The sequence below is a fragment of the Rhopalosiphum maidis genome, chromosome 1, assembly GCF_003676215.2.
Source record: "Rhopalosiphum maidis isolate BTI-1 chromosome 1, ASM367621v3, whole genome shotgun sequence".
In the NCBI taxonomy this organism is placed as follows: domain Eukaryota; kingdom Metazoa; phylum Arthropoda; class Insecta; order Hemiptera; family Aphididae; genus Rhopalosiphum; species Rhopalosiphum maidis.
In genome coordinates this window covers 57349148-57362304 of record NC_040877.1, presented here as the reverse complement: position 1 = coordinate 57362304, position 13157 = coordinate 57349148, and the positions used below count along the sequence as shown (strand labels likewise).

The 13157-nt window shown below is 25.6% G+C and overlaps 1 protein-coding gene across 7 annotated transcripts in view; it reads left to right on the top strand.

Moving 5' to 3' along the window:
* The first annotated feature begins 223 nt into the window (after window positions 1–223).
* The window catches only part of LOC113548344 (octopamine receptor-like), a 162218-nt gene continuing 149284 nt past the window's right edge, over window positions 224–13157 (top strand). For all 7 annotated transcript variants that reach the window (XM_026949183.1, XM_026949182.1, XM_026949181.1 and 4 more), the window contains exon 1: window positions 224–430. The gene's annotated coding sequence lies outside the window, so the exon portion shown is untranslated. The remainder of the gene's footprint in view (window positions 431–13157) is intronic.

The window sequence follows — 13157 nt, the reverse complement described above, 5'->3', positions numbered from 1 at the left end:
ACGTCATCTAACATATGCTATTCACACACACACACACACACACACACACACACACACACACACACACACACACACACACACACATACCTACCATCGTGACTCGTTCGGCGATCGTCGGCACGGGCGACGATGAGGGAGGCCGTAAGCGCCGCTCGCGAACACGTTGGGCGCGCGTTTAGACGCCACCGTTGTCGCTGTTGATTACAGTCCGCCGATGCGAACGGAACTTTTGACGACAACCTCGGAATGATAAACCGGATCGTATCGTGAGATCCAAAGCCGTAATATTAATGTTGTGATAGTTGGTTATCGTTGTTATTATTTAATTAAAATTGTTTTATTATTTGTTATATTTATTATTATATTTCGACGGATTTGGTGTCCGAGCTGAAGAAAACGGATATCTACTGTTACTGCGGCTGGTTGTGAGGTATGTGTATGTGCATAAAACGCCCAAGATACCCGCAAATTATTATAAACTATCGTCATTTTAATTATACGATCTTGTTCTTCTTTGTTATGTACGATGTCGAACAGACAAAATTGATTATCTCCGATTTACAAATGACGTATCTATATTATATCATATAGAAAAGTCGTGAACAGAGAGATAAATAATATTACATTGGGTATCTAATAAAATTTAAAATTTCTATCATTTTAATAAAAAATTACATTGTATTAAGAAGGGTAAATGGGCTGAAGACATTACGAGAGTTCAGAATGTTAAATTTTAACGTAAAGGTCAGGTGAAAATGAAACAACCGAAGTCATTACTGTTTTTATTACAATATATTCTGTACTTATAAGTATTTTCTCAAATTTTTCACGTATTAAAAAAAATATTGTTTAAACAATGTTTTTATTAGACATAAAAAAATAAAAATAAATAAATAACACTTATTAGATATTATGTTATGTTTTGGTAGCCATAGAAAGTTTGTTAGCAACTGCCACGTTGAGAATAAGTGTTGTAATATTTTTTATATTTTAAATAGATGTTATACATTAATTACACACAGTAAGATTTACCAATAAAAAAATAAACAATTGACACTTTTTGGCTACGACCAAATTATTATTTATTATTAAAATATGATACACGGCAGTCAGTTCGATAATCGATACAAGTGAACACAAATACATGATTAATATTATCCATCTTTCTACAGTAATATACTTTTTGTAAATTAAACGTTACTTTTTATTGATACAAGACCTTTTACACTAGTGCTCAAATCCCCATACTGATCCATAAGGTATGGAATCCCTTCCTTGGATAACTGATATCGTAATACAGTTTTCCTGACCACGTTAACTGTTATAGACTGTATTACAGTGAGTTTTCGATTGAATGCAACACCAAAAATTCACAACGCATTTTGATATTTAATTATTTGAATAATTTCAATGTTAGACAGCTTATACCTTTATAATAAAAATATCGAAACCGGGTAGCAGTTAACGGTGGCGTTAACGTATAGCGTATACGTGCTTAACGTTTTACATGCCTTTTTATATTATGGTTGCCCGCATTTTATTACTTTCTGTTATATACGTGTATAGAGGTAACATAAAAAAAAATGTTTTAGGTGAAACGCAAATAGTGGTGATTTTTTTTACTTAAGCATTTATGTGAAACTTTTGTCTTATAAATGTTTAGTTAACCACGGTTTTTTGAAAATTCTCAAGTTTTTATGTATATTAGTGAGCAATAACTGAAGTTAAAAAAAGCACTCGTGGTTGATATCGAGAAAACAGTATTAAGACATCAAAACATTTTGAACCATGAAAATATGATTATACTCACAAACCATCAAATATATTGTCCAAGGAAAATTATTATTAACCATTTTAAATTTTAACTTACAATTTGTCTAAAGCATCAAACTTGTTCATTCTCTTATTATATGATATCACATACATCTGGTTTTTGATAGTTTATAGTTATTATAAATAACAAAGCTGTTTTCAAAGTAAACAGATACATTATCATAATATAACATACTAAAACATAGTTTTTATTAGATTTTATTTTATACTTTTGATTGCAAAATACAATTACTTAAATGATAGGTATAATTCGTATTTCATTATTATACAGCGGTGTGAACAATGAGCTATCTTTGATATATTAATTATATTATAATATTTTTAGATACTTTTTAGTTTTAAATAATAAATAACAAATAAATTATATTTATTATCTTTATTATTTACTGTTAATTTATAAATCTGTGTATAAGTATGCAATATGCATATAAAAATTATAATCACTGCTAAATAAAAATTATTGCCCTTAGTCAATTAAAAAAATATGCTATTATTGTGATTTTTTGGCATAAAAAAAAAAAATATAATCTTTAAATGCATTAACTAAATTATGTACGAGTATGTATTTTTATTATGTTTGGTGCAGTGGAACTCAAGGAATTTTGAATTTCTTAAGATACTGTTATATTATCACTCCTTTCAATAAATTCTTTATGATCCTTTAAAGTATTTTATTTAAATGTTAGGTATAGAAATAACAATTCTTTGTAGAATTAAATATTTATTTTGTAATTTATGTTAGTATTATTTGTTAAACAGAACATGGTTTTTCCTTTTATTCCAATAAAAAAATCAAAGAATGATTTTAAATTATAAATTTCATTTTAAATTATTATTATGTATATTCTACATCTAAATATTCAAAAATATTGCCAAACCTACAACTTTGTGTGTCAAGTGATTTGAAGTTTATGATTTATAACATAATTGTAATCTATGACTAACTGAATAAAAAATTGTTATTATTTTACGTTATTTTAATATTAAATAATCAAAATAAGTAAAATAAAATCTCTAGTATAAATGAATAATAATAATTAAACAGTTGTTTGTAATATTATTAATTTTAGTAAAATATTCGAGTAAAATTATTTTACATTGAATAAAACGCCATATTAACATTACGAATTTTAATAAATTCCCTACTAAAAATTATTTAAACAATGGATAGTTTATTTTGTAAACTATCTTTTGTATTGATGTGGTTATTTTTTCTTCTTTTTTTTTAAACGAATTAAATGTTGTCTATAACTTGATAACCATAATTTTTGGTTCCTAAAAATTATTATATAATTTAATTTAAACCAATTTATTACTTTGGAAGTATATTTATAGTTTCAGAATTCATTCTTAAGAAAATCATATGAGTTCTATGTCTTACTCGACCAACGTGACATATGTCGTGCACGTTAGTATTGAAAAATTAATGTAAATACACTTAATAACATACACATGCAATATTATGTATATTCATAACTAATGGGTTTTGGTATTTAAATCTCATTTATCGTCCACTGTAATATTTTCTAATGTTTAGTTACAGCATAATTTATGATCTGCAGACAAAATATAATAAGCTTGTAGTTATATGTTAAGTTTTTCAAGTAAACGTTTATTTCGCAAAATACACGTTTGACATAATATTATGTACCATTTTAGACGTTTGCAGGTCTATAATACAATCAAACTAGGTTCCTCCGTGTATACGCTTACACTTCATATATATATTATATTAAACAAATAATCTGTCTTCGGTGAGTGCTCTTTTTTTTATGTTTATACGTATATCACGCACACGTGTACAATGCGCTTTCGACGGACTGCGAAAAATAATTTTCTTCTGCCGTCATATTTCGATAGAACGAAGCGGTTTTATCTATACAATACGTCTTCAACGGATCATCGCACTGTAGGTATTCTGCTGACAGTATACCTACGACTGCGGTTCTGTGTCACAAAATAAAAATTACCCAAACACACTAACCGCATTTGTAATCGGATTCCATTAGTGGTTTGGTTAAAAGGTCATGAGTACAAAATATATTGAATAGTAAACGCTCTTCTTAAAATAATTACATTTAAAATATATAAATAAAATTATTTACCTACAAATGATTAATCAAATAATCATAGAAACAAATGCATCTCATTACGAAAGTAAAACAGGTTACAATAAGCTGATACAATAATGTTTGTTTTTTTTAATGACTACGGATTTAAGAGGGCGTACAGAAAATGATTTTAATGTTACATAGTAAATTTGCTAAATAGCGAATGATAGTAATACAAGTTTTTATCATATAGTCTATTGAAATATAAATTTAACGATATATGTGACTATAACTACACGTAAAATACACTGTAAAATGTTCAATACATAATAATTATGTTCATTGAAACCAATTTACATTTTATTAATTTGTATAGAAAATTGCAATTATATAGAAAAACAGTAAAATTATTGTTTAAACATATTTTTGTGTATGGAACGAATGCAGGATTAATTTTTTGATTAAAAAATAATAACAATAATAATAAAGATCTCTTAAATTTGACTTTGAAATTATGTTTATTGATATGATATATATCTGTATTATTTAATTGCTTATTTATATTTGTATAGTACATCTATTATTTTTATTTTTAATTCAAATTTTAGATGTAATTTAAAATTGCATTTCCTTCAATATCAATAAAATAAAATATACAATGTACTATTGTAATTTAGAATAACGAAAATCGTTTTGGAGTTTTATCAGTTTTTCGGCTGAATTTCTTGCCGAATTTTTTATGATTTTCAAATAACAGAATAATATTTTAAAATGTATATATATATATAAGAAATCAACTATAAATAGTCGAGAAAACTACTGTTTTTACATATTGCATACTAAGATTTGTAGCTATTGACTATAATTTAAACATAAATAATGGATTTCTATAACAAACAAACTTTTAATCAGAGTCGATATTAATTATTATATATATTTTATATCCAACGAATTATGATAGTTGTTCGAATAAGAAATAAATAACTGTCTATATATTAAACTAATACGATGAAACAGGAAAATCGTAATAGTTAATTAATAGGTATATCAAATCATTATTATGAAAAAAATTCTGCTGTACATTTTGTTTAATAATATTAAATTTTGATAATTTTTAATAACATTTCATGGTTTATATTGAAAGGACTGCACACCTAAATGTGTAGCTCCATTTTATAAATGAAAAACATAAACATTTTTACGTTCACAACAATCCATTTTATTCTGTTTTTTTTTTTGAAATTAAAGTAAATTTACCTACTAAAAAAATATAAAAATAAAATTATTATCTAGGACTTTTTGTGCATTTTATTTATATTTTAATTTTAAAACACTATCACCACCTTAAAATATATAACAAAATTGAAGTTTTGAATATGCTCATAACTTGCTTATTAAAATATTAATAAAAAATCTTTGATAACAATTTTACCTTTAAAGTTATAATAGGTCGATTTACTCCGATTTTAAAAATAACAGAATAACATGAATTATTGTGAACATTAAATTCGTTAGGTTACACGTTTAAAAAAGTGAGACATTATATCCGGATGTTTCATCTAGATTGCATTCATATTATTTTATATCGTCTGTAAAATTTATTGAGCAATTATACATTTTTAACTTTATATAGTTACATTTAGTAAAAATACTATTTGCTATATAGGTATTTAGCTAATTAAGCTTCATTTATCTCAAAGCAAGTATTATATTATGTTTGTTATTTATACGTTTGGAATGTTATGTGATATCTCATCGTGTTTAAAAAACAGTTTTGAATAGAGATCGGTTGATTTAAATGAGTGTTTTAAAAACTGTAGTACCTATTATTTCTTGAATAAATCACAATTAAATAACTTATATCGATTTCATATTCTGCACTTATGTATTTTAAACATTTCCCAGTTTTTTGTAAAGATTAGGGAAACCATAAAAAAAGTGAAAATTAACACTTAAAAGTATCATCTACTCTCTTTTTTTATCGATATCAAATATCCAACTATTAAGTTACTTAATCTAGATATTTACTCATACATATTATACGAGTAATTTAAAATAAAAAACATTATTGTTTAACAACTACATACTCGTAGTATATTATTCATTCCAATAGAACCAAAAATTATCAATTAAAATATAATAGATATTACTGTGGATAGATTACAAATATTGTAGTATTAGCTTTTGTTAATTAATATTAATAAATTATTATAGTAAAATATCATATCAACATATTACATAACTGCTAATATTAACCATAACTATTTAGTGCACATAATTGCACGAGAATATCAACAAGTGTTAAAAATATATACTTTTAGAGATATACCACCGACTAAAATACCATACATTAGTCGGTTACAGTTTAGCTGTCAAGAGTCGAGCACCGCCCTCATTGTTTAGAGTTATAATCGCCAACGGGCATGGATTAACCGGTTATAATTCGGGATCTAAGAATACAATAAAGTAATGTGATTACTCAAACAAAAATAAATTACATATTGCACAAAGAATGTATTCTAAACACTAACTTAATAATACAATTTAAACAATTTAAATGTTTTCCCAATTATCGTACGCATTCGTACTATGATTCATGATTCAGAAAGTCTCTCCCACTTGTGACAGTCCGATGATCTTTAAATGTATTTTTCATTTATGTTATCTAAGGTTATCTGTTTCATCGACCTAAATTACTTACGAATATTGTCTGATTCGAAAATATTTATAGTTCATATATTTATTCTATTATTTATAGTTACACATATAAAACAATACAACATACAATTATTTTTCATTGAGTACATCATAATCATCTAATTATAATAAATTGCGAAGGATACTATATTAAATCTAATTTGTCAAAAGTGTTCATAAAAAGGCACAACATTTTTTTTCAAATTTGTTTCTATCAAAACGTCCAATTCCTAATAACATAAATACTTGGTTTAGGTGTAAGGTATATTTTATAATCTATTAAGTTAACTTCTTATATAAACTTTATATACTATACTCGTAGTATATATAATATACCTATTGTAAATAATTTTTTTTTTAAATAAAGTTCTTTGATTTAGATATTAAAATATATATTCAACATTTTTTTATATTTTTAATTATACAATTTAGGTTAAATTGTAACTTAATTCAGTTATAAATGAAGTTTTTATATTTGAACGTTTATACAATCTTCGTTAATAAATTTATTAGTAACAGACAGTGGAAACGCTAAGTAATTGAATAACAATGTTTAGTAGCGATTAAAATGTTATAGTTTTGTTAAAAATATACATTTTTTTTGTTAACATTTTCAAAAAAATAACTTATTTTAAATTATGTTACTTAAGAAAAAAATTGTATTATTTATTATAGCCTTATCATTATGAGCAAGTATTAATAAAATCCTATTTCGTCGCCAATTTAGATTTATAGCTTGACCTTTCTACCATCGATTTATTTCTGATATTGTAAATTTTAATGAAATAATCCTACGTTGAACAGATATTTTATTGTCTATAGTCTATACGTTTAGTATTTCAGAATAAATCCTTAAAGTTATACAGTACTGGTCTACTAGAATTATATGCACAATATGTCCTAAATATTTTTCATTTATTTATATATTGGGCTAATATTAGTTATAAAATAATTATAATAACCTGTTAAATATTTTATTATATTTGTAAGTAAATTAAATAAATAAGAAATGACTAGGGCAGCGGTTCTCAAATTGTGCTCCGTGAAGTCCTAGGACTCTACTGCTCCCTGAGTATATCTGTATTAATTAAATTCAAATTATTATTATACGTCTTAATATCTTAGTTATTTCTTAGTTATATTATTGTCTCAAATACACTTTTCTGATTTTTGGGCTCTGTAATTTTTTTTAGGAACATAAGGGCTCCGCGAAACCGTTTAATTAAGGAATATTTAAATATAAACTCGTGAAAAAAAACGGTCTATCGGCATAACTCTAAATAATTCTATAAATATATTAATTATCGGAGTCGAATATTTGGCATATTATTTATTAAATAAAAATTGGGTTTACTGTTTGAAAATCTAACATGAATTCCGGTTCAATTAATGAATTCAATCACTGACATCATAGTTATAGGAATTATACTAATTTTAAAAGAACGTTTAAAGTGTAACATGAAAGAAATTTCGACTAATGATTTTACATAATTTATTATACAAACCAATGGCGCTTTACCTTTGAAACATTTTATGTTTCTGAATGGTCATATGTAAATTATATTGAAGAGGAAAATATGTTCATGTGTATAATATTCATTGTTAATTTTGATCACTATCGTAGTTGAAAATGAATCAAATACGGTAATTAATAATAATATGTCTTACAATACACAGCAAATAAAATACTGTAATTTAATGTTTCAATTATAAATCATAGAGAACAACCTTTTTTTGTAATATAAGGCTGAAATCTATAGTTTTGAGTTGAATAGATCAGCAGTATTACATACTGCTGAATACAGTCATATCAAAATCGAATATCATAAAATATAACATTGGTATACGTTTATTTGAAAATGTTAAAAAACATTCTTTAAGATTTTATCGTGCGTTTAATACGATATAAATGCTCCAAAGAAACTCGTTGAATAGTGTTAATTTGTATACAGGGTGTGTATAATTTCTCATATGTAATATGAAATGTTACAACACATAATAAATATCACCATAAAAATAAACAAATAGTATTATTTTTAAAATAATTACTTGGATCCGCATGAAAATTTAGGAATAAATTTTAAATAAATAGTCGCCACACTTATCTAATTTGATTTTTAGACGGTAATATTTTGATGACTCGACAGCAGCGGCTATAATTGGTGATTGCATTGTAGTATAAAGTTACATTAGATGATTTGAAGTATTAAATCTGTAATCTAATTCTACCATAAACATTGTCATTGACGTATTGATATTATCACATAAATATTTTTTAATTATTGCGAATTAACAATATTTTATATGCATTATATTTTTTGTTTTAAGATTATTTTTATGTATACTGCTGATTTTGGTGTCGTGTTTCATAATAACTTTTATCGTACCTGGTAAGGGAATAAAATGCGGTTATATACATAAAGCACATTCGTGTCCTCACGCCAAATAATTCATATTTGTCGTCGTTACACTAACATTTAAAAACTCGCAACCAATAAATCCTGCTAAATTGGCATATTCGACGAATATATGTGTCACAGCGACCAATACGTCACATGAAATTGCGGAGAAAGGCGTTTCGACGGCAAATAAAACAACATGGTAAAAAATAAATAAATTAGAAAACCTGCGGGACCACGTTCAAGACGTGACAGTTAGCTGACACGGGCACAACGGATTCGTTTAAAGACGCGATAAAAAACAAAGAAAAAAAGAAGAAGATATCGTAGACGCAATTTCGTTAGATTCTAATTTTCCTTCCTCCTATATAATTTAAAATATTATAAAAGATACAATTCAACGTGGTTATAATTATATAGATTACCTTGAAGATATATGATATAAAGCTGTACGTAGCTTCAGTGTAAAATGTAAATATGAAATATACAGATGCACCATCTTTATTTACGTTTAACTCGAGTAGCAGAGTAGAAAACCACACACACACACACACACACACACACACACACACACACACACACACACACACACGTGCGCGCGCGTATCTTATTATAAATAAAGCTTACTTTTATTGGAGAAGAATTAAAATAAAATAAATTACGAGTAGTTAAGTATTTGTCCCACATTCATATAATTATAAATATATTTTTATTGCTAAAATTGAATATAATAAAGAGTCTTAGGAATCATATATATGATTAAAATAGCTTACAAAGATGAACTTAAAATTATCTAGATAATATTATTATCTATTTATAATTCTAAAGAAGTATATCCATATAATAGATAAAACATAACCACATTAGATTGGATAAAATACCACATAAAATTTATGTAATATATTATAGCGTGTAAATTGTACAAGATTACTCAAACGTGTTTACGTAGAATGAATAATTAGCTACAAAATTACTACAGTAAAATTTACATAATACATTTATATTATATAAAAATACAATTGAATAAATCGGTAAAATTGGAAAAATCTAAAAAAATATCATACATTTCTGCCAAAAAAATAAAATGATATATATTTTTATCTACATGAAATTATCTGTAGAATCTAGATTTTAGATGGTTCTCAGCACTGCACGTCATGTAGGCATATAAAACGATAACCGTTATGTACAATAGTTAATAATATACATTATAATGTACGTTTATCGACTTCTAAATTAATAAAACTTAATTTCGTCTACAACGATTTGAAGCTATTAAGCTGTCTGCAGTATTTGTACTAAAATTACGAATCGTAATGTTGTTCAGCATTAAAATAAAACATGAATATCTTTTACTATTAAGTATTAATGTACTTAAAAAGAACTTTAAAAGAACTTGTTTTTCGTACATAAAACATAACGGCAATATATATTCCTGAATAAAGGTAAAAATTAAAACTTGAGGCGTATCTATTCCTTTCAATATTTTCATTTTTAAGTATTTTCGTAACTGAATCTATTGCATTACAATATAAGATATAATATTATAACGGTTAAATCGAATACGATGTCATAAAAACTGCTGTATTTACTATTTACATTCAAGTCAGATGGATAAATTATTTGATTTAGATTAACCGTTTAACGATTCCGACGACAGTTGAATTGAGGTCCGACAAAATTAAAGTACAGAATGGTATCAACTATGATAACTCGATATTCGTGTTATGGAATATTCGATTGACATTAATTTAGTAATACAATAGAGATTATCGCCGGTATCTTATTATTTTTACCGAATGACACTATAGCCAATAAAGAATGTCAAACACGTTGAAAAAAAAAATGATAATATAATAGCTACGCGCTTATTAAACTGTTCTGTTTTTGACGTGTTCATACGAAAAACTTTACACTTTTAAAGTGCGTAGATGAAACTTCGACGCACTCGATACCGTGTCGACGACAAAATGATAAACATCTACAATACCGGTTTACGTGGCGTGTTAATAAGATGCGCAAACCAGTAACTAGTAAACACACGGAATGCATAAAATATTATGGTGCAAGGCGTTGGCTGTGATCAAAAAATAATAATAACAACGATAAAGAACTGCGTTGAGATAATGGGAAAATGGAACCACGACGTTGATGTACCCGAATAGCCTATCTATAGCGCCGTGTTACAATAATTGTATTATTAAAATTTAAAATACACGAACAATAAATATTATGTCGTAATCATAATATTGTGATATAATATGATATCGTGCGATATCGGTTGAGAATGGATTTTACATCCCCTGGCATTTATTTTCGTATACACATTTGTCGATTACATTCTTGAATCAGGCCGTGCAGATGATTTTGCTAAACAATGATTATTTGAGCATCCAGAAATTGGTCCACAATGAACCTTTTTTTTCGGTAAGGTTTAAACGGTAATTGGACCACTATATTTTAATAAAATAATAAATATTATATATATATAATTTTATATACCTTTGCAGTGTACACGAAACTTTACTTGAAGCGACGCGTAAGGTGATAAATTATCTAATGTTATATTATATAGAATTATTAGCTTCAACAATGGCTATAGGTTGTCATTAAATGAAATGGATAAAAATAGCTAAAAACATAATTCACACAGATTATGAAACAGCGCGATCGTTGGTTGCATACTACGATACACTTAGATAAGCATTTTTGAAAAAAAACTATATTGGAATTTATAATGTCCAAGAGATTGGTTTTTAATAATTACATAATTTTTTTGTTCACGAATCAATGTGCAAAATTCGTTGGCGACGTGCCATCAAAAATGCTTACAATTTTACTCTTTAGTTAAATTTGTTGTATAATGTTATATACTCGTAAATTGTTGTAGCCCAATCTCCGGGTACCCTTCAAAATATTTATTTATTTTGTGGCCCAAGCAAATATTTGAAACAAAGCAGATAGGTAAATAAAATATTGTCCAATTACCGACCACCCGATTATTTACATTTTTACTTTGAAATATACGTGTTGGTTAATACTATTGTATCTAAGGGATTATATTGCTAATAGATTATTTATAGTATTCACATAATATGTAAACCAATTGTAAATTTTAGATCATAAAACGTAATTATAATATACTATGAAATCAAGTTCAAAAGAAGCTATTTAAAAAATAAATACACACATAGTAATATATATTTATTAGAGATACCTATAATGTATAATAAGTAAAACCAAATGCTAATGGTGCTGGTGAATTAAAATCTAAGTTATTTATATGTCTACCAACGATTATTAAATAGATAGAATACTACAATAAAACTTAAAATTTTTATATTATTGTGTGTATAACAAAACAAACTCAACAGAAATAATTTAAAGTAACATTTTTTTTTTTTTTTAAGTACCTAACTTATAATTTGACCACCTTATGATTTTGAGTACCTAAACATATTAATTAATTTGCTACTCTATATCATGATTTTATTGTATATAATTAAATTATCAATATTTTATTAACTATGTTAATATAAACTATAAACTATATTGACATTTATTAAAAAAAAACGATTTTTTTTTTATTCTCCATATTTTTATGTTTTTGTTACTGTTTAGTTAATTTAAATTTATTTTACATTTGAAAAACTGAATAATAGTGATAAATTGCCCTAACTTTATGTTTTTTAATTAGTGATTGTTAATTTTATCCACTTAAATCCCTCTTATAAAGATAATTAGACAGGTAGGTACTGAGAAGGGTATGCACACATGTAATATTATTTAATAAATGAGATGAATCATATTTTGACACTCATCTATTTAACTTTTGATTGTTTAATTTTTTTATGTTTGTTGACTTACAATTAAAAGCACGTTATTTAATTATCACATAATGTCATTACGGATTATACTCTTATTGTGAACCATAATTCGGGTCATTGAATATCAAGTAAAATATTTTCGGAAAACGCGTCAAGTAATCTTATTAAACTAAATTAAAATTAAAGCAATTTGATTATAGTTAAATTAGAACATGGAAAATAAATAAAAAAAACTATTCTTATACTGTTATAAAAAATAGATATTATTTCATATTAAATTTCATTAAAAATCTATATTTTGTATGTTGTAAAAAAATATAATAATATTATAATAATAACATTTTCCTAAG